Below are 21,791 nucleotides of genomic sequence, written 5' to 3'. Positions count from 1 at the left end.
CAGGAGTTATTTTTATTTCCATTAAATAAATTCTATCCTAAATAAATCAAAGTGAGAATCGAAGCAAAAATAAAGATGCATATCAGAAAATTTTTAGATCAATAGATAATATACTAATAACTTTCTTATTAAATTTTGCTCATATTGTTAGCTTTTATTATACATTGTTTTAAACATGATAAAAACGTTTTATAGCATGCAATATTTTAGTATTGGTATTAATCAAATCGTAACAAAATCTATAATCTATAACTGCTGTTGTATATGTATATGACTTTAATGTTTTAAGAGTCTCGAAAATAATTTTTTCTTTAACCTATATAAGAACTGTCTGAATCTTTGCACAATCAATTTTGTAAATTACGTAATAGAATCGCTGATTTCGTAAATTACTGAGTTAGAATCGCAAGGAGTTTACAAGGATGGATATAAAATAAAATAAAATATTCGACTAAAATTTCTAGAATTTGTGTCCCTATAATTGATGATATTATGTATATCTTCAAAATTATATTAACATGTAATATAACGAAATGCAACATAATTGATGAAAATTAGTTTCATCAAAGGCATTATTATTGTATCTATTGTGTCACAGTTTTATGTTAAATTAACATTTAAATCTTTTATTTATGACTCAAGAAAAGTTTCAGATTTACTAAAAAAACATATGTTGTCTTGAAACTTTAAACGATATTAAAATAAAATTTAAAAAAAATTCAATGTAGAATCTCGGGTAATTGATTTACATGTTTTATATATGTCCTAAATATATCTATAAGGCTAATTCTATAATGTGCTTTTCATTCTCTATTTCTTGCTGTTTGTCTCTTGTCTTATTGACCAAAAAAGCAAGAGATAAACAGAGACAAACAGCAAGAAATAGGAAACAAAGAGCACATTGTAGAATTAGCCTAAATGTTCTATAATCATTTGAAAAACGTATATAAAACATGTGCTACGTATATAAAACATGATGCAAATAATAATATATTGTAAAGGGAAATCTGTTAAACTATTAAATATCTGTTTATAAATAACTACAACAAATATCTACATACATTATAAGAACATATGCAATTAAATGTTAATTACATCCGAGAAATTCTTCGGTTTAATTTAAACATAATTGTTCTTCAACCGTATCAATAAATGTAAATTCAAATACATTAAAATAACCAATGAAATGTTCAAAAATAATAAAGATCACGTATTTTTGATACAATTCTGTAAAAGAAAGAAAAAATTTTGAATAATAATACAAATCGCGCGTAAATGTTTGGAATTCGATTTCCTAGTAAAAAAAAGCTGATAGAAAATATAATGGAATTAGAATATCATGGTGAAATTATCTAATTCTACTATGATAAAGAACGATAGGATTTCTATCAATTTGTATCGTTTTCTATAAGTTTATATCATTTTCTATTGAAAATGATCTCGCGAGCATCACGATTGATCGGATATGAATCGTATCATATTTTATCGGATTCTATAAGAGATTTGTAAAAAGATTCCTATAAAATCTAATTCAAATTAATAAATTCATGAGCTAGATTCTATATTCAAAACGATAGGATTTTTCTATTGTATTCTATCAACTTTTTTTATTAGGGCCTATTACATAGGTTTATAGCCTACAAATTATGCAGGGTACTTACAGAATTCGAATAATATCGACAATTATTAGACCTTTTGGCATAGAAACTCTGTGCTGTCACCGCAAAATTATAGGAAGTCGAGCTATTTCAACTTGAGCGAGACATGGCTTGATTCAGTTGAGACAATTTAACTGATGGCGAAAATGTAGACGCGTTGCAGAATCTTTTACAGAGAGAAGGGCAGAATGATGAAGAATCAGAAGACGCGGTAGCATCTTGTGAAGTATTTTTGATTGAAATGTAGTACATTAAAAACGCCTTTTTATATTAATATGAAGGAGACAATATTATGTCACGAAAGAGATGCTAAAACGTTCTTTTATAGAAAGGACCCATATAACATTTCGTGCAAAAGCAAAGCAGTGTAATTTATTTGCTGAGACTTGTTGTCGTAATGTTGTTATGATAATGGCAAAAACATTTGCTAAATAAAATTTTGCTTGCATGTTGCCATAATAATGCCAAATTAACATTTGTACTTTTAATGATAAACAGAATTACTTCAATTTTGTCAAAATCTTGCCACTTTTACCATAATTATTGCCGCAAAGTTATTATAAAGTTACTCTATTACAATTGGTATGTTTTTTGCTTGCAATATTGCATCAAATGAGGATTTGCCTTGTTGGCAAATTGCTTGCAACATTTTTAAGCACATTTTCAGTAAAATGTTGGCAAAATGTTATTTGGGGAGGATACCTATGTAATTAAAAATTATTGTTTTGTTTAAATAAATTGACATTAGAAAAAAAGTGTATATAAGATAATCAATACTAGAAAAATACCCATTATAGTTGAAGCTGGATCTTCTCTCTCATTGCTTTTTAAATAATAATTCAATCTTAAATTACTAATATACACTATATATGTACTTGCATATATACCATATTGTAGTCTTTTTAGAACTGCGCGCCGAATTTTTTTTTCGGACTATGAACATAATTAAAACTTTTTATTATTTATTTTAATCATATAATAATTGGAAAAATAAACGTTTCGACTTTAAATTAGGTCATCTTCAGTATTACAAAATTACAAATTCGGAATAACGCATATAATACAATATCGCAGAATAATATAAAGAGATTAAAATGTCAAGTTATAAATTGTAAAAAAATTTTTTTCAAAATGATAATGTTCACAACAAATTATCTTTGCTGAGTTAAATCTTCAAAGAAAAGGTGGTCGGATATTATATCGTGTATAATCTTGTTAAATTGTCTATTGTTAAAATTCAGTCAATTAGTATCGCTAGTCCTCTTTGATTATTCACATATAATTTCCAGATTTTAATGAAATGAATATAAAAAAATTAATGATTCAGAATTACAATTAAGAAAGCACAATAATATCTTACCTATGTACAATAATTTTTATGAGTCTTATCGGGTGTGAACTTGTGTTACAAAGAATATCAGAGACTGTATGTTAAACTCAGATCATGACAATTTATAAACAATTTTCGTCGAAAATCCGAAGAAGAGGGTAATCCTGGAGTTAAGTGGGGGAAGCTATATTAAGCAAAGGAAAATATGCTTCGGGTAGGCGTATCATTTTATATTTAATATAAAATGGTTGTTTTTTAAATGAATATCATTTCAGACTTTGGTTTGTTTTTTTAATGAATATCATTTCAGATATGAGTCTTTTTTGAAAACATGGTTCTGAATCTAGCAATGAAATATTCTCCCAATCCAATTCATATTCCAACTGATGTTCCGATACTACTGTACGTGAGCTTTTGGATCTCTTAATATTCGCTTTATGCTCTTTTATTCTTGTTTTCCCTGTTAAAAAAATGTCTCTGAAAACATCTGAAAATGTCTGAAATCATTTTTCAAAGATTTTTAGTGACATTCGGAGACTTTTTCAAAGAAATTGAGGGATTATCAGAGAATTCTCCAAAAGTCATCTCCAGGTGTCTAAAAGTCTCTGAATTTCGCTGAAACTCGAGAATTCAGTGATGTTTCTGAAGGTAGAATTTTCATGATTCCTCACTTTTCAGAGACTTTCAGCGAATTATGCGAAAGTCATCTCCAAGTGTCTAAAAGTCTCTGAATTTTGCTGAAATTCGGAAATTCAGTGGGGTCTTTGAAGACAAAATTTTCACGACTTTTCACTTTTCGGAGATTTTCAGCAAATTCTCTGAAAATCATTTCCAAGTATCTAAAACTCCTCGAATTTCGTTGAAATTCGGGAATTCAGTGATATCTCTGAAGATAGAATTTTAATAGTATCTTACTTTTCAAAGACTTTCAGAGGATTCCTTTGAAAATCATTTTCAAGGGTCTAAATGTTCCTGAATTTCACGCGAATTCAATGATGTCTCTGAAACTTAAATAGATATAAATAACACGCTTTATCAGTTGAAGAAGTGATGTAGTACGTAATGTAGGAGATTTATACTCCAGAGGTCCTAGGTTCGAATCCCATTAGGTAAGTGTGTTTTTCGAAATAATTTCGGGTAAAATCATTACATATATCTTGTAAGGAACAATTTCTGTTAAATAAAGAAACAAAATTTATAAGTCTTAAAATATAAATTTTTTTTCAAGTATCACATTGAAAATATCTGAAAATTCTAAAAGTCTATGAATATATTGTAAAAAATTTTATGAAAATCTTTAAAAGTCACTGAAATATTCTGAGAAATATCTAAATTTATACTGAAAAATTCTCTGAAAAGCTCTGCAACGTGTCCGAAAATATGGACATTTTCAGGAAAATTTTCAGACTTTTTCAGAAAAATTTTCGGAGAAATTCAGAGAAATTTTTTCACCAGGGTTAACTTTCCTTTTAGTCTGACCAACATATGAAACATCGCAATCGAGGCAACTTATTTTATATATTATACAACATTACAATGTTCCATTATGTTCTAATCTAATGACTTTAACGTGTTCATGGGTTTATAAGTTATTTTGAAATTATTCTTTTCGGCCACCGGTTTAAAATTTTCTGAAATTTCGTGTATGTAAGGTATCGTAAATCTTAAACGCCGTCTCTTTGGTTTTCAACTCTATCTATTTCAAATTTGACAATCGATACTTTAAAGATTTTTGGTATGTCCATGGGCATCTCCTTTGTCACCAATCTTAACGATCTTGTTATTCAAGATTTAGAAAATCACATTTTGTCGAACGTCAACATAAATATTCAGACTAAAAGGAAAGTTAAAACAAGGATAAAGGAGCATAAAGCAAATATTAAGAGATCCAAAAGTTCAAGTACAATAGTCGGAATATCAGTTGGAATATGGACATATGAATTGGCAGAATATTTCATTGTTAGATTCAAAACCATGTTTTCAAAAAAGGCTCATGTCTGCAATGATATTCATTAAAAAACAAACAAGGCTATTAACATACAAAATGATACAGAACGTCTACTCAAAGCATTTTCCTTTGCTTAATATAGCTTCCCCACTTAACTCCAGGGCTATTCCTTCGGGTTTTCGACGAAAATTGTTTATAAATTGTACTGTCATGATTTGAGTTTAACATACAGTCTCTGATATTCTATTTGTTAACACAAGTTCACCACATCCCGATAGGACTCATAAAAATTATTGCACATAGGTAAGATATTATTGTGCTTTCTTAATTATAACTCATTAATTTTATTATATTCATTTCATTAGAATCTAAAAATTATATGTGAATAACCAAAGAAGATTAGTGATAGGATTAATTGACTGAATTTTAACAATAGACAATTTAACAAGATTACGATATAATGTCCGACCACCTTCTCTTTGAAGATTTAATTCAGCAAAGATAACTTGTGGATATTATCATTTTGAACAAAATTTAAAAAAAAAACAAGCTTTCTTAAAGTCGTATAGTATATCGATGGAAAATATAGTGCATATTATCCTTAATATATTAGAAGAAGACCTAATGGATATCGTCAACGAAGTATTCAAAGATGCAAATTTTGAGGCAATAAAAATAATGGACAATGATGAGGACGCATTATCAGAGAATAACGGCTATAATAGTGGTCAAAGTGAGGATCAGAGTGAAAACATTAAGAGCAAAATAGTGTATCCTGAGGAAGTAATGGCATTGAACGTGCTAACGAAACAGTGCGTGATATATTCTTATTATACAACGGGTGGTTCGTCAATTTTGTGCACATCGTGTATGACGAGATTAATGGATATCGAACACATGTATAACATGCGTAAGCATGTATATATGCTCTATTTGTACAAATTAAAAAAGACTTGAATTGGACAAGTATATAAAACATTGAGGCAGTGTATATAGGCAATATATACATATATATATATATATATATATATATATATATATATATATATATATAGACAGTGTATAAAGCTTTTTTTTATTCAATCGTAAGCTTCAGTAAGCGAACGTTAAGACATAATGGACAAAATAAAAGACTATATATGTCGAAAATCGATCGAGTGCAAAGGTCCCTTGTCACCATGTCCACCAAGTCCACTATCGTTGAGGGAGAAAGCGAGGTATTGGGAATGTCCTGGAGAAAAAGCAAAGTCGCCAATGTCATCATCAACGCCGGCAAAATATAAGTTAGTTAAACGGTATGTATCTTCTTTGTTTACAAATGCGCTTATGGTGACTAGTGTTAATGCATTTTATTTTCTGCTAAAAACGAACAGTAATCAACAAGTTTTTTGTTCTCTTTTTTCAGAAAACGCTGCTATTGATGCTCAAGCCACCAAACGCCATTGATTTTAGCCGATGTCCTGGCTAAAATCAAACGCCGCTGATATTCGAGCCATCGATATCTGCGTTATTGTTCGATGCCCAATTGCATTTTTAAAAATATTTTTTAATATTGTTTATAAATTAATGTAATAATAAATAATAATAAATTTTGTATTTTTTAATTCCTGTTTGTTTCTTTCATCTTTCCATGTATCTAATCCACTACAACGATTTTATATTGTTCTTGATATTATAGCTATTTCTTATTCAGTAATTTTTTATACACATGTACATAAAAGATCCTTTCTGTACAAAAAAATAGAAGAGACACAAGCCGCATATTCCAGCCCTCTATTTTACATATCTGTGAAAAAATTATCATCATAATTTTAGATTAAAAATTTTTTTATTTATATTTCTTTTGCGTAATTTTTTTCTTTTACATAATTTTTTTCTTACGTACAAAAAACTACAGCTAACAGTTCGCAATCGAGGAATTGATTTTTATCAAAGTAATTACTAGCGCATATTACATTTGATACATCTTTAGCATCTGTTACAGTGGATGCGATATTCGAGAATCATGTAAACTTTGTATCCACTTTCTCAACGATATCAACCAATTGATCGAATACTAATTCAATGCATTGATCTAAGTTGAATATAAACAATATTGTTGATTCAGTCATCATTAAACGTATGTCGGATGATTCCAAATATACAATTTTAGCATTTTCAATCGTACTGAATTGCACAGTCAGTGGTCCAACGCTAATAGAATTACCTTTGTGATAATTCTGAAGACAGTTTTGAATTCCAACGTTGTTCATAGAGTTCTTTTAATCTTTCGATAGATAGTATTAATTCGTTTCCATGATTATCTCTTATCGCAATCTCCACATAGCTCAGTGGGCCAACGTTGATATTAATTTCTAGAAATTTGTATCCTATACGTGTCAATGCATATTTTCTGCCTAGTATACGAACCGCACGATACATGGGCGCGCTATAAAAATATAAAAGAAACATTAAATAATTAATTAAATAATTAATTTGAAAAAGTATAAAATGGGGAATTCTTAACTTACTTGGCACATCTTTTCGTAAATGATGGAGTCTCATCATTATTCTGAAGTGGAACGTAATAATTTTTTTTCGTATGTTGCTTTCTCAGCGGAATAGATTGCTACTGCTGTTGCTGCTGCTGCTGCTGCTGCTGCTGCTATTGGACTTTTCGTACAAGCAACTAAAGTAATACTGAACGTGTAAAGATTGCGTACTATTCTAACTACAAACAAATTGCGAGGGAGGGGATAATTTTTGCAGGAAAGTACAATAGAATAGATAGGTGGGTTTCTAAAGAACTATGTGTTAGTGCGTATATGATATGTGTGTGTGTGTGTGTTGTGTGCGCGCGCGTGTGTTGTGTGCGCGGAGGAGGGGAGGGGGGGTCACACAGGGTCTGAGGGAGGAGAGTGCGTCATTGGGATCTGAGATAGAGGGATTTTGTTCTTTTTCTCCCACCCGGTGTGGTCCTATACTTATATTATTCTCTCTCTCTTCTTCCCGTTGCGCTCTCTTTCCCACGTTTTCTTCTCGCGATTTAATTAAATAGATGTGATATTTAATGACATGATTTAGTAATTAATTATGATAATACTTTTTATGAATGTAATATAACATAGTAGCTAATTATGATAATATTTTTATAGATAGATTTCGTTATCTGATATTGTGAAAGTTAGATGTTCGTTACTTTTGTAAATTTGCTTAAAATAATTTATATAATATATAAAAAAAATTTATATAATATATAAAAAAAAATCAATATATTGTATCACGAAATGGACTACTATCTACCTGCATTTTTTATTAATCTCTTTTTATTAATGGACTCTCAACACATTTATTGATATTACTGACAAGGATTTTTTTATGACTACTACTTTGATTTTTGATAAAAATGACTCGCAAAGTACTACACGGAATGACGAATACGGGATTAAAAATTATAATAGTATTGTAATACCATGTACATATTTTTGGTTTAGAATGATGTTGAAATATTACGACTACATTGAAAATGATTTGATCGAAATCGAAATGTTTGTTGTCAATTGTTTATATGAATTTTTAATGTTAATTTAAATTTAAATTTAAATTAAAAATTTTTTGCTACATTATTGGCTCTTTGCCCTTCTTTTGTACCACATGTTTTATACTTACAGAATCTTATTACTATTTATTAAGGGGATGCTGGAGCGAAGGCTGAAGTTACTCAAGGTCGATATTACAGGTTTTTATTTCCAATGTATTGGGTCATCTAAAAAGTATCCGCGGTACTTTGTCACTAGATATATGACCATCAACACACATCTAGTGACAAAAAACCGCGGATACTTTTTAGATGACCCAATATAAGATGCTTACGCCCTCTGAGTTAATATGATCATGCAGGAAATTCGATCGATTAATTATCGATATTTTTATTCCGTTTCCTACATTACCATCTTAGCAGGGACATGTATTAGGGTCGGTTTCCACAAATGTAAAATTTATTTTGGAAAATTTTCCAATTTTAAAATTGAGAAAAAAATAAACCGTAATTGAAGTTAATCTTATATTTGTAGAATCGGACCTTAGAAATACAATTGTATTATATACACATGCAGTATAGGCCGTGTTCCAATATATATCACCAGTATTAAAAATTTGTAATATACATAAAGTACAGATTTTTAACTTTAATAGTTATATCGATACGAAGCCGTAGTAGCACTTTTTTCTTACGTCCAATGCCATTTTAGGTAATAATAATAGTATCAATAAATTGCACATACATAATTGCATATACATAATGTAATTCTTTTTCATGAATATGTGCGAAACACGTGTCCATATATTGATAATAATATTATATATGTTACATCTTGACTAAATCCTAAAATGATATTGATCATAGGAAAAAGTGATACTACGACTGTGTACCGATATTAACTGCGAGTACTGAAAATACGTAACTATAGCTTTTCAGTATTGACAGTGTACATTGACACATGGCCCTAAGCATTTTCCTATTGTACAATGTCATTTTAGGTCAGAATGTGATATGTATTAGCTATACATAGATATATTACACATATAATATACGTTGCTACACCATATTATTTTGCTACGTTAATATTGGGTCGGGGAAAAAGTTTCTTCGTATTTTTTAATTCAAAATTGTATATACAATATCTTCGTCAAAAATAAATGAAATTTCAATTTAAAAAGAGAGTTTTAAAGCTTGAAATCTCTACTTTCGAAAAATTACTATATTTTTTCAGTTTCTGTGAGTTTGATAATTTTTACATCAAAAAAACTGAAAAGATGAAAAGATGAAAATTTTTCTTTTCACTTTGAAGGTCTCTCACGTGTCCGAAAAAAATTTACAAAAATTTTCGACTACGTAAAAGTTCGAAGCTTTTCCTATAAAATCATTTTTTAAAAATGTTCCTATGATTTTTTGTTACCGAGTTATTTGCGAATTAAGTAAAGGAGCATTCTAACTTTGATTGCTCGTAACTCGGATAAAAATCATCTCAGCGCAATTTAAAAAACAGATTCTTAAAGCTAAAACTTTGCTCTAACGAATAATATAATTGTAACGAAAATTTTGCAACAAATGAAAAACTTTTGCGAAAAATTTTTTTTAAATACGAAGAAACTTTTTCCCCGACCTAATAAAAAGATGTAGAAGTTAATCATGTTAAAAATTAGTGGTGTGTGTACTTAAATATAATACACATATAGGCAATATTATACAATATTGCATATATGTATACTATAATGTGTGAATATACATACGTTGCAGATAGAAGTTATCAATGCTAAGCTATTTATGCATTCCTTATGTTTAAATATGCAATATTAAAATTGTATACATATAACACACACACACACACACACACACACACATATAATGCGTATATATGTACACATAAAATGAGGATTTATCAGAGAATTCGTAATTTGATCATTTTTTTTAAGATGTTACGTCTGATCATCTGTATTTGACTCTCGTTAGCTTTGATTTATATTAGTTGTATGTATATTCTGATATTGAAAATATAAAAGCATATATCACTAATATCTGTATATTTAATCATAAAAAAACATATCTCTTTTTATTAAACGTAGAAAAAAGAGGACATCAGTACACCTTTTTGTTACACGTAACAAAAAGAAATGAAGCAGCTACACACGTATGTGAATATGAATTAGAAATATATTTTATGTAATGTGTGTACATCATAATGCACATAAAATATAACTTTAATATTTAATACTAATGTGTCTATATTATATTTGCATGAAAAGCTAAGTATGAGTAACTTCTATCTTTCCTTTATGGGCCTTCTACAATAAGCCATTAGTTACAAATCAAAAGTCAGAAGCTAAAAATTGATCAATCACAGTCAATTTTTCTGACTTCTTATTTATGGCTGATTTATGGCTTACAATTGTAAAAGGCCCATTAACATAATAAAAAGAGATGGAATAGCTACATATGTATGTGCAATGTATTTACACATTGACAATACATCCTAAGTTAAAATCGTATTGAGAATAAAGAAAAAAGTGCTATTACATTATACGTGTATACATGTATTTCAAATACATGGTTACATCCGAAGATATATCTAAGTCACAGTCAGAGTGTATTTAGTAAAAATATACTTATTGTAACTTGCTGTTAGTCAACGTACACATTGATCTATAAGTGTACACATTTGCTAAAACATTTTGCTTTGAATATGATATACTTATATACATTTCATAAACGTACAGCATCGTACGAAAATTATGCATGTGACTATTGACTGTGTAATATATGTTATATATATGTATAACATATATATATATAGGGTGCCAAAAAGACCTCGGATTTAGGAGCTGAACATAAAGATGACTACAACTATAATCGTAAAGGAATGTAAATTATACTTGTATCGGCATGCATATTACGCCAAAATATAATACGTTGACTTATGATTCACGTTCTCTTCTATAATTGAATTACGGCCACTCTTGTGCTATAAAGCCATTACATAACGTTTTTAGAAAAAACGTTTCAGACAAAAGTTGTAAGGTTTCAAAGAAACTGTTTACTGATATTCAATTTTTTTTCTTCATTAGTTTCTTTATTTCGATCATGTCAAGTAATCAGCTTTTGATTCCATCATGACAATGCATCTATTCATATTTCTTTAATTGCAGACGCAAAATTTTTCAAATTGGTTCCGTAATTGTATTTCACCAAATTTGATAATCGAATGCCTCTGCCAATAAATTAAAAATAGTCAATCCACGATGAACGCCTCTGACATTTATCTATAACTAGCCAAAGCACGATTTACGGCTGTGGCATTTTGTTATAGCTAGTCAGGTCACAATTAACGCATCTGGCAGTAAATTAAAAATAGTCAGCCCACTATGAACGCCTCTGACATTGGATCATAATTAGGCAAAGCGCAATTTATTGTTATAACATATTTATTGTTTTAATCATATCACTGTTGTATGATAAATAAAAGTGATATTTTCACGAATAACATAAAGATGCTAACCTTTCTCATTCTGGCTTTATAGAGTGCCTTCCAGTAAGAAACATACATCACAATAACCAATTTTGGCCTTCTAGAGTGCCTTCCAACAAAAGACACAGTGTGACACGGTGCATCATTTACAATCTTGTTCGCTGATACAAGGATGAGATATTGTACTGTATTGTACTTAGTGAGTCGCTTGTTAGAAAGCACTCATAACCTTCTCTTATCAAAAGCAGACAATATTCTGCTACTACATTTTTTCTATTTTGTGGACACAAAACCCTATATAAATACACACACACACACACACACACACACACACACACACACACACACACACACACACGGTTGTGTGTAGAACACTACTACACTACACTGAATTGACAGTACTGTTGCGCGGCAACGATACTATGAACGCGGGTCATACTGGTTACAGCTGATTGACTCGTATAATGCCGTTGTTTTCTACATATACAGCGTCACAAAACGATATATGTATGCATATATATATATATATATATATATATATATATATATATATATACACATCATACAAAAAATTTTTATTTTTCACTCTAAGAAAAAAGATACATAATCGATATCATGGTCACATTATCTTCTCCTTAGCGACTAATTAAGAAAAGGCGTTCACATAAATCCACGTATTGTAAAAAAACTCTCTATTATCTTTGAAGTTCTATTATTGATACGTCATTTAAGTGTATTCTCCAGGTTTATTCCATTAAAAAAAAATACAAAGATGACCAGATATATGACGCGAAAAAGTAAAATTTTATATTACATTCTGTAGCACAAAAACGTGATCAGTAACTCTTTGAAACTGAATGTATCATAAAAATAATAAAGTAATATTTTAAAAGTACATTACATTTAGTAAAATGCATTAAGTTATTAATATGATGTTCAATCACCATTATTAAGAAAATACAATATTATGTAGGAAGAAAAATATTTTCATGACAATTTGCTGGAAGGTATGGTCGCAGCATGTTTCTTATAGTATGACGCTCTTGAGATACACGTCCACGCGTGAATGGTTCGGCCGTCAAGCGACGAGCGGTTGTGAAGGAAAAGTAGGCAGCATTTCAGAAATCGGCTCGAAATGCGCAACTAATTTTCGAGCACATTGAAGTATACGTATATAATTTCTGAAATTTTATAAAAAGTATATTTGGAGTAATATGTTTATTAATAACGTTATTTATTAAATAAAAATTATAAAAAAAGGAAAAAGCAGAATCGAACATAAGGTCTTCAATATTCTGATCTTGCATCTAATGCCCGAGACCACGCTGAGTTCTTGCAGATCACCTCGACGAACGCGGTACATATAGCGCACGGAAAGTCTTAAACTATTGTATATCTCATCAATGTTTATGTTTTGAAATCATTTTTGCTATTATATTAATGAGAAAGATATATGATTAATATAATTTAATATAATTAATATAATTATAATAATATAATTAATATTAATTAATATAAATAAATTAATATTAATTAATATTAATATTAATTAATATAATTTAAAAAAAAATGAAAGAATTTTAATTCACAAATAAATATGGTTGCAAGTTCTCCGTTTTTTTTTGCCAGACTTCGGTTGCTTGGACTAATATTTAATACTCCAGCAGACGACAAAAATTGGAGATTTTCACAGCTGTTGAATAAAGAAGACATCACATAAGACTAAGGAAAGTAAAAGATTGATAATTTGCTAGAAAGTAGTAGCATATTTCTTAGTGCAACGCTCCTGAGATACACATCCTCGCGCGATCCGGTACGGCTTAGCCGTCGAGCATTGAACGGCGGCGGCGGGGGGAAAGAAAGCGACGCTTCAAAAGTCGACCCAAAATTTAACATACTCCAATAACTATAGGAAGAATACTGAATCAATAGATAAATGAAAAATTATTTGTATATTGCATATAAAGGCACATATAAAGGCTTTTTGATTTGTTAATTATAAAATTATATTGACATCATCCTTATAATTATATTAATCATCGCACTTTTGCGATTTGATTATCAGAATTTTCATTCGGATGATAGTTATAAAAAAAACATTTCACAGAAAGTACTGATCGACATCAACGTAACATTATTACAGAAACATGAGTTCTTTTCGGATTTTTTCTAAAGGTAAACAGATCTTACATATAAAAATATATATTATATATTTTTACATATAAAAATACTGATTTTCTATCTATTCGACGCATACTACGTCGAATTATTTTTTGCTATAATTGTCGGTTTAAAATTTTAGAAATACACATATAATTTCAATAATTAAATAAAAATATATTTAGCCTGTAATATGTGTTTATTAACAATGTCACTTATTAAAAAAAAAAAATTATAAAAAAAGAAAAAAGAAATTGATCATGGGATCTCTAACATTCAGATCTCGCATCATACGCGTGAGACCACGCCGAGATCATGCAAATCACTTCTATGAACGTTGTATATAACGCTTATGGAAAATCATAGAAATATCAATATCTCGTAAATTATCGTGTTTTGAAATTATTTTTGCTATTATACATAAATTGGATATAGAATTAGCATAATTTATTAAAACTTATATGTTATCTATAATGTTCCTTCTTCTCTTAATTATACATGTTGAGCGACCGAAATTTTCTAGAAAGAATTTTCGGTCGCTAGAAACAAGCGACCGTAGAGAGACAAGAGGGAGAGGAGAGGAGAGGAGAGAGAGAGGGGGAAGAGAGAGAGAGAGAGAGAGAGAGAGAGAGAGAGACTCTGAAGGATAGACTCGCTGTTTCGTTCGATGAGCCCGGCGTGCGGAGTCTTACCAATTACAATCGGAGTTTCTATCCTTTTTTGTTTTTTCTCTGTCTCACTCTGTCGTACTCTGTCGTCTTCTGTTTCAATAATTCGTTCTGCAATTCAAGAATGTGATTTCTATCGATTCTGGTATCATCGTCGATGCAGCAAGGACGCACGATTCCTTCTCTAAACAACGATCCTGATATATATTTCTATATATACAAAAATATATTATTATGGCGTTTCCGGCTGATAATATATTGCTGGTTTATTTATAATGGTTCAATCCATTTCTGTAGTTGAATAGCTACTTTGCGCGCGAACAATACTATGCTTGCAGAAACGAGTTACGAGCTTTAGTATAACAGCAAAGAGTATTCGAAAATTTCATTTATATGCTATGTCTGCTACGAGATTACCGCTTGTCGTTTCGACATTCGAGTCAAAAATGTGCTGTATATATTAATTTTAGACCTTGCATAAGTAGCTGGCGATTTACAGAAAACTTCAAAGAACAATATTATGAGTGCAGAAATGAGTTTTATTAAGTACAAATAAGTTTTAAAGCGTTTTTAATGAAATTTATTTATTTAGAAAACACACTTAATTATCAAAATAATCTCCATCATTATCTATGACCTTTAGCCATCTTTCGGCCAGCTTGCGAATACTAGAAGCGAAGAAGGTTTCGTCTTTCGATGCGATAAAATTATCCATCTATTTTCGCACTTCTTCAAATGCTCGAAAGTGTACACCGGACAAGGCGTTTTGCATTGACCGGAATAAATGATAATCAGAAGGGGCTATGTCTGGGCTATACACCGGGTGCGGCAGAACTTCCCAAGAGCTAGCAACATTTCCTTTATAAGTTTAGCAACATGAGTCTAGCATTATCATGAAGCAATTTCACAGGACGTTTTCCTTTGTCAGTAAATGGACGATTTCGTTCGATTTTTTGATTTAAACGGATCAATTGTTGACTGTAGCGATCACTGTTAACCGTTTCATTCGGATGGAGCAGTTCATAATATAGCACACCCTTCATGTCCCACCAGATGCATAGCATAACTTTATTGCTGTGGATGTTGCGTTTTGGCGTTGATGTAGTAGGTTGTCCTGGATCCACATAATGTTTTCTCTTTTTAGGATTATCGTAAAAAATCCACTTTTCATCACCAGTCACGATTTTCTACAAGAAAGATTTTCTATGCTGTTTATTATACAGATTCAAACACTTCTCAAGACGATCATTTTTGTTTATTTAGAAATTATTTTAACAAAATTGAAATAACTATTAGATGCGCAACTAAGTTCCCGCTGTTTGTCAACAGATGGCTCCAGCAGTAAGTGAACAGTTTTATCGTAATGATATACGAGCTCTGCCAGAAAGATGAGAAAAAATAGTAGCTAGCGATGGGTAATACTTTCAATGATTCATTTGTAATCATTTTTTCACAATAAAGTTGCATTTTGATCAAAATAACAGCGAGAACTTAGTTGCGCACCTAATATATCATATTTATTTTATTATTATTTTTCCTCTCAAAGGAAAAAATTTTGACCAGGGCACGTTTATTGATATGGGCCTGAGTAGGTCGATAATTCAGATCATTTCTATGATTCAGAGACACACTTTTCATGACAGCGCCGCTGTCGGAATATCGCGGAACTAAAATACTGCTTAGTTTCATGGCTTCACGTCAATTTCACTCGTAATATACAAACGAAATTTTCGGATACGCTTTTCTCTTATACTAAAACTCCTACCGCGTTTCTAAAAGCATAGGATTGTTTGTTTAGGTTTTCCGCAATTCGCCAGCTACTTTTTATGAACGTGCAAGATCTGAAACTCTTATATGCAACACATATTGTGATGTGTTGATTACAGAAGCCGATAACAAAACTGTAAGTCTTTAATTTTCTTTCGTTTTTCGTATTCAAATGTAGCTGGCGAATTGAGTTGTTGTTGTCGATACTTTAATTGTGGAGAAGGATTTTTCAATCCATAAACACAGTTACGAGAAAAGAGTTTTTAATATTTAATGATAAAACAGGACAGCAATCTCTTAATTTGATAATATTTTTATTAATGTAATACAAATTGCCAAGCGCACTTTCTTATTGACTAATTCAATATTTAAATCGTACTACTACTATTCAACTATTATTAACTAATTTTTAACTTCAAGGAAAGGAAAGGGGAAAGAAATTTAAAACGTATTTTTAAAAAATCATATTTTATTTTGATATATTCCTTTTTGGCGTTGCGACCATCAATTATATATCTTAAATACATCCTGTAACGCACAATTCTTAACATGTTTTACATCGCATAGTATTAATAACATCTAGATTATTCAAAGAATCTATATCTTCATAATCAGCATCCAGAGTCTCAATGATCAAATCGTATCGAGCAAGTACGCGTGGGCTATACCGCTCAAGAGTAAAGATGGAAGTGAGACTTGGCTGAGACAAGGCTGAAGTTATCGCTGAGATAATTCGAAAGAGCAAGAGATGTCTAAAAAATCTGCAGACTGATATGGGAAAAGAATTTTACAACATTGATGTGCAACGGCTCTTGAAAAAACACATCAATCATTATTCAACGTACTCCGTAATGAAAGCATCGATCGTCGAATGATTCAATCACATTAAAAAACGATATGTGGAAGATGTTTTTTTTACACTTAATAGAAACTATAAGTGGATCAATGTGCTGTCGCAGCGTGTATGAGATTATAACATGCGCAAGCATTGAATGATCGATATACGATCCGTCGATGTTACTCCCGCGATCGCTGAAAAACTCTTGGCCACGGTATACAGCAATGTAAAGATCGCGGATCCGGCGAAATTCAAAATAGGTGATTCGGTACGTGTGAGCAAATATAAAACCTGGGAAGGGTTATACATCAAGGATTGGACCACCGAGATGTTTAAAATTGTTAAAGTGCATACTGATCCCGTAACCTATCTACTGGACGATTATCGCGGAAAATCTATCTCTGGAGTGTTCTATGAACATGAGTTACATCGTGCGGCTTATCCGACGTGTATCTCGTGGAGAAAGTATTGCGCAGGAGAGGAGATGAAGTTTACGTAAAATGATTGGGATGCATCGCAATTCTGGATACACAAGGATAATATAGTTTAATTCATACAAACTGTACTTTCATAGAAAAAATGTATTTATTTTAAATATAAAAATATATATAAAAATATATGAAATACATAAGATGTATAAAATGTTTATTATTTATACTCATATTTTTTCAATTTTATATATAAAAAAATTTATTTTTATTATAAATATAATACTATATACAATAATTATTTAGGATTATACATTTCGGTAATATAATATATTTCAATAATACAATTATACCTTTTTTTTTACAAAAGTATTCGATAGTGCCCCATGGTAATGTTTTGAATTCGATATGACGTATCATTTATCGTCGTACTCAGAGCGATTTTCGTCTCAGATATACTTGATGTAATTTTGTTCTTATACATGACTGTTGACGCGTCATTTCAATTTCATCGTTTAAACATCGGATGTAATTATCGAACGTTATAGTTTGCGCTACAATGTTACTTTTGACATCTTTCGCCCTTTTAATATCCTTTTTAGCATCTATTCTTAACGCATATATTTTCGCTCTGAGTCCGACGAATTCAGTCAATATTGCGCCATTATTTTCATCTTTCATTAAGCCTTTTTTATTCGCAAGTGATATACCATACACATTATTGATAGAATAATCATTCATGTCGAACTTAGTGATATCGCACTTTATTTGTTCATAAACGTCATCACACTCGATGCGATATATGAGACTATCAGTGTCTGTGTACATAATTTCACATTTTTTTGCGATACAGTGGTAATATATATTCGTGGTGAAATTCATACAAACAGACCTTCGATATATCGAGTATACATTCCTACGTAGATGGGTTTGTTGAACTTCAACTCAAGTTTACGAATTTCAATTGCTATCAGATTTTCAGAAAATACACTTCTGTGAAAATTCGGATTCGTGATCATTGCCTCTGCATCGTATCGTCCACCCCATTGTGTTAATAATTTTACATCGATGTGATTGCACACGTTCTCCATGGTTTTGCCAAATACTGCATTATTCATTAACTTAAATAAATTTTTCTCAAAATCATTCTTCACAAGCGTTCTAAATTTTGTATTAAGTTCTATGTAATCGCGAAGCTATGGTGATTGTGCGAATTGCAATATGCGATGAATCTTTGTTACACGAAGACCGTAACGCATGCACTGCTGCAAGTGTGATAATATATAACGTAACGTTTTTTTGTCATACACTGTCGCTAAAAGTTTATCTTGCTGCTTGCCAGGTGATTTATAAAGTTGGACAGAATGGCAGATCAACGTGTTCGTCGTGCAAACGCTTCGGATATTCGAAGTTGACCTAAAGAACGTAACCTGTGAGCGAATTCTGAGCAATCGCGTTAACGTCAAAGTCCGAAACATGATCGACTCATCGAAATTTTGGCGTATGGCAACGGTTGACACATTGTCCGTATAGATTATTAATATCGAAGTATATCAAGTGCATAGAAGATATCATGGATCGTACGACATATTTGTTATTCGCTCGCACATACCTGCTGGAACATTGATTAAGACCGCCGCGTATACCGCGCTCGATAAACATCACTATATCGATGTCAGTGAGCAATTCGAAATTTGTGCGTGTATGTTTCAACATAGCGTAAAACCTGATAAAATATAATAATATATTATAAATATATATTTAAAATATATTAGGTGTTGGAATTAATTCGTAGCGTTTTACAAGTGATGGGAAGTACTTTCATTAATGTATTTTTTAATGCTCATGTGAAATAAATAACATTCTTTCATTAAAAAACGCTACGAATTAATTCCAACACCTAATAATAAATAGATATTTAAAATATAATAATATATTAGGTGTTGGAATTAATTCGTAGCGTTTTTTAATGAAAGAATGTTATTTATTTCACATGAGCATTAAAAAATACATTAATGAAAGTACTTCCCATCACTTGTAAAACGCTACGAATTAATTCCAACACCTAATATTAATATAATAATATATTATATTATATACGCAGGGTCGAGACCGTAACTTTTAACATTTATCGAAAATTTTCAAATATGTCGGCTAACAGCAACACATCCATTTTTAAATATAGATCGCTGTATTCATCCAAGATTTGAACAAAGAACTGTTGCCGTACTTTCACGGCGTGCGCGTAATTGTTTTCGGATACAGTGTCACCGCTCAAGGAACTGTAGAATGATTCGCGCGGTGGTAAACGCGTATCCTGCAGTTTGTCAGCGCAATCATATTCCTATGGAAAACTCCTTTTCGTGTCAGTAACTCGAAGTTTTCTTCGGACAAATTTTGAAACTCGTAAAATTCGAAGTTCATTTTTATTGAGAAAGGATGTTAATTTGTCGAGACTGATATTTAAAAATTTATAAGAATCGATGAATCGTAATTTTATTAATCGTATTTCGTGAATCTGATCTTTCAACGGTATCTTTAATATTTTTTGTAAATGATATATATTTTTTCTTTGTTATTGGTAATAAATCTATACTGCCTTCATATGGTGTAACTATTTCTTTGATAATAAAATATGAGCTTGATAAATTGTGGAAAATTATGAGAATAAAATATGAGTTTTTAATTTAAATTGCAATTTGAATGCGTGGGACCCCTGTAACTACCGATTAAATGGCAATCACTTACTCGATTATCTAGCGCGAAAGACTTTTCGCATAATGCGTTGCGTTGCAATGTTTCCCACTGTTCGCTCGACAAAGTTTCCATGGGGACATTAGCTGCTAAAATTTTTATGTGCTAAATTTCTTAGTTTTTCGACGAACCATGAAACGCAATTCGGATCGCGACGAAATTGATATTTTGATAGTGAATCATCGCACGAACAACACACGTAGTATCCTATGTTAAATACTTGATGATACGTGCGCGTAGATGTTTCCTGATCGCTATCAGTTGTTTCGAGGATGCATTTTAGATCAGCATAAACGACAACTCGTTTCTTCCTATTATAATTGTTAAAACTCAACCATTTGTTGTCGTCGCTGGGTAGTCGGATAGCGCAGTCATTTATCCGTCGGAAATTTACCATGTCTGCAATCTATCGTTGAAAAAAATATAAACAATATCGAATGAAAATAATATAAACAACTGCAAATAAAAATAAAATAATGTTAATTTTTTTTAAAGAAGAATTCGCTTTTAGCGAGAGTGTACAAGTATGAAATGCAAATTTAAAAAAAAAAAAAACACATTAAATTCGGAAGAATGATAAAAAGTGGTTTATTCAAAGTATGCTCCATTACTAGTTACACATTTTTCCCATCTTTCGGATAATTTATGGATACCACGCCAGTAAAAATCTTCTCCTTTTGCCGCGAACCATTTATCGAGCCATTTTTGCACATCTTCGTATGAATCAAAGCGCTGCTCAGCAAGTGCGTGACCCATCGATGCAAACAAGTAATAATCGGAAGGAGTCAAGTCTGGTGAGTAAGCCGCATGTGCTAGCACTTCCCAGCTGAGTGCTTCCAACGTGAACCAGTTTTGCCATATGTGATGGAGTATTATCATGGAGAAAAATGATCTTGTGTTGCCTTTTTCGATATTCTGGTCGTTTTTCGAGTAGCGAACAGTTCAAATCGATCAATTGTTGTAGCGTTTGGTATTAGTTTGGTATTATTTGGTTTCAGCAGGCTTTAACAGCTCATAATAGACCACACCCTTCTGGTCCCACCAAACACAGAGCATCGTCTTCCTGCCAAAACGATCTTGCGGTCGATGTTGATGGTGCGTCTACCCACGATTTTTTGCGCTTGGGATTCTCAAAATATATCCACTTTTCATTCCCAGTAATGATACGATGCAAGAACGACTTTCTTTTGTTCGAGCAAAATTTCACATGTATTTTTGCGCCTCTCCATCTGCCTC

General features: G+C 31.1%; 1 long non-coding RNA gene across 1 annotated transcript; it reads left to right on the top strand.

Moving 5' to 3' along the window:
* The first annotated feature begins 6,022 nt into the window (after positions 1 to 6,022).
* On the top strand, positions 6,023 to 6,481 carry LOC147909724 (uncharacterized). Its single transcript, XR_015545269.1, has 2 exons — positions 6,023 to 6,231; positions 6,342 to 6,481. It is a non-coding gene; the product is annotated as an uncharacterized LOC147909724 (long non-coding RNA).
* The last annotated feature ends 15,310 nt before the right edge of the window (positions 6,482 to 21,791 follow it).

This window comes from Acromyrmex echinatior, chromosome 5 (genome assembly GCF_024713525.1).
Source record: "Acromyrmex echinatior isolate Ae372 chromosome 5, ASM2471352v2, whole genome shotgun sequence".
In the NCBI taxonomy this organism is placed as follows: Eukaryota; Metazoa; Arthropoda; class Insecta; order Hymenoptera; family Formicidae; genus Acromyrmex; species Acromyrmex echinatior.
The sequence above is the reverse complement of the archived record's forward strand: the minus strand, read 5'-3'. Positions and strand labels throughout refer to the sequence as shown.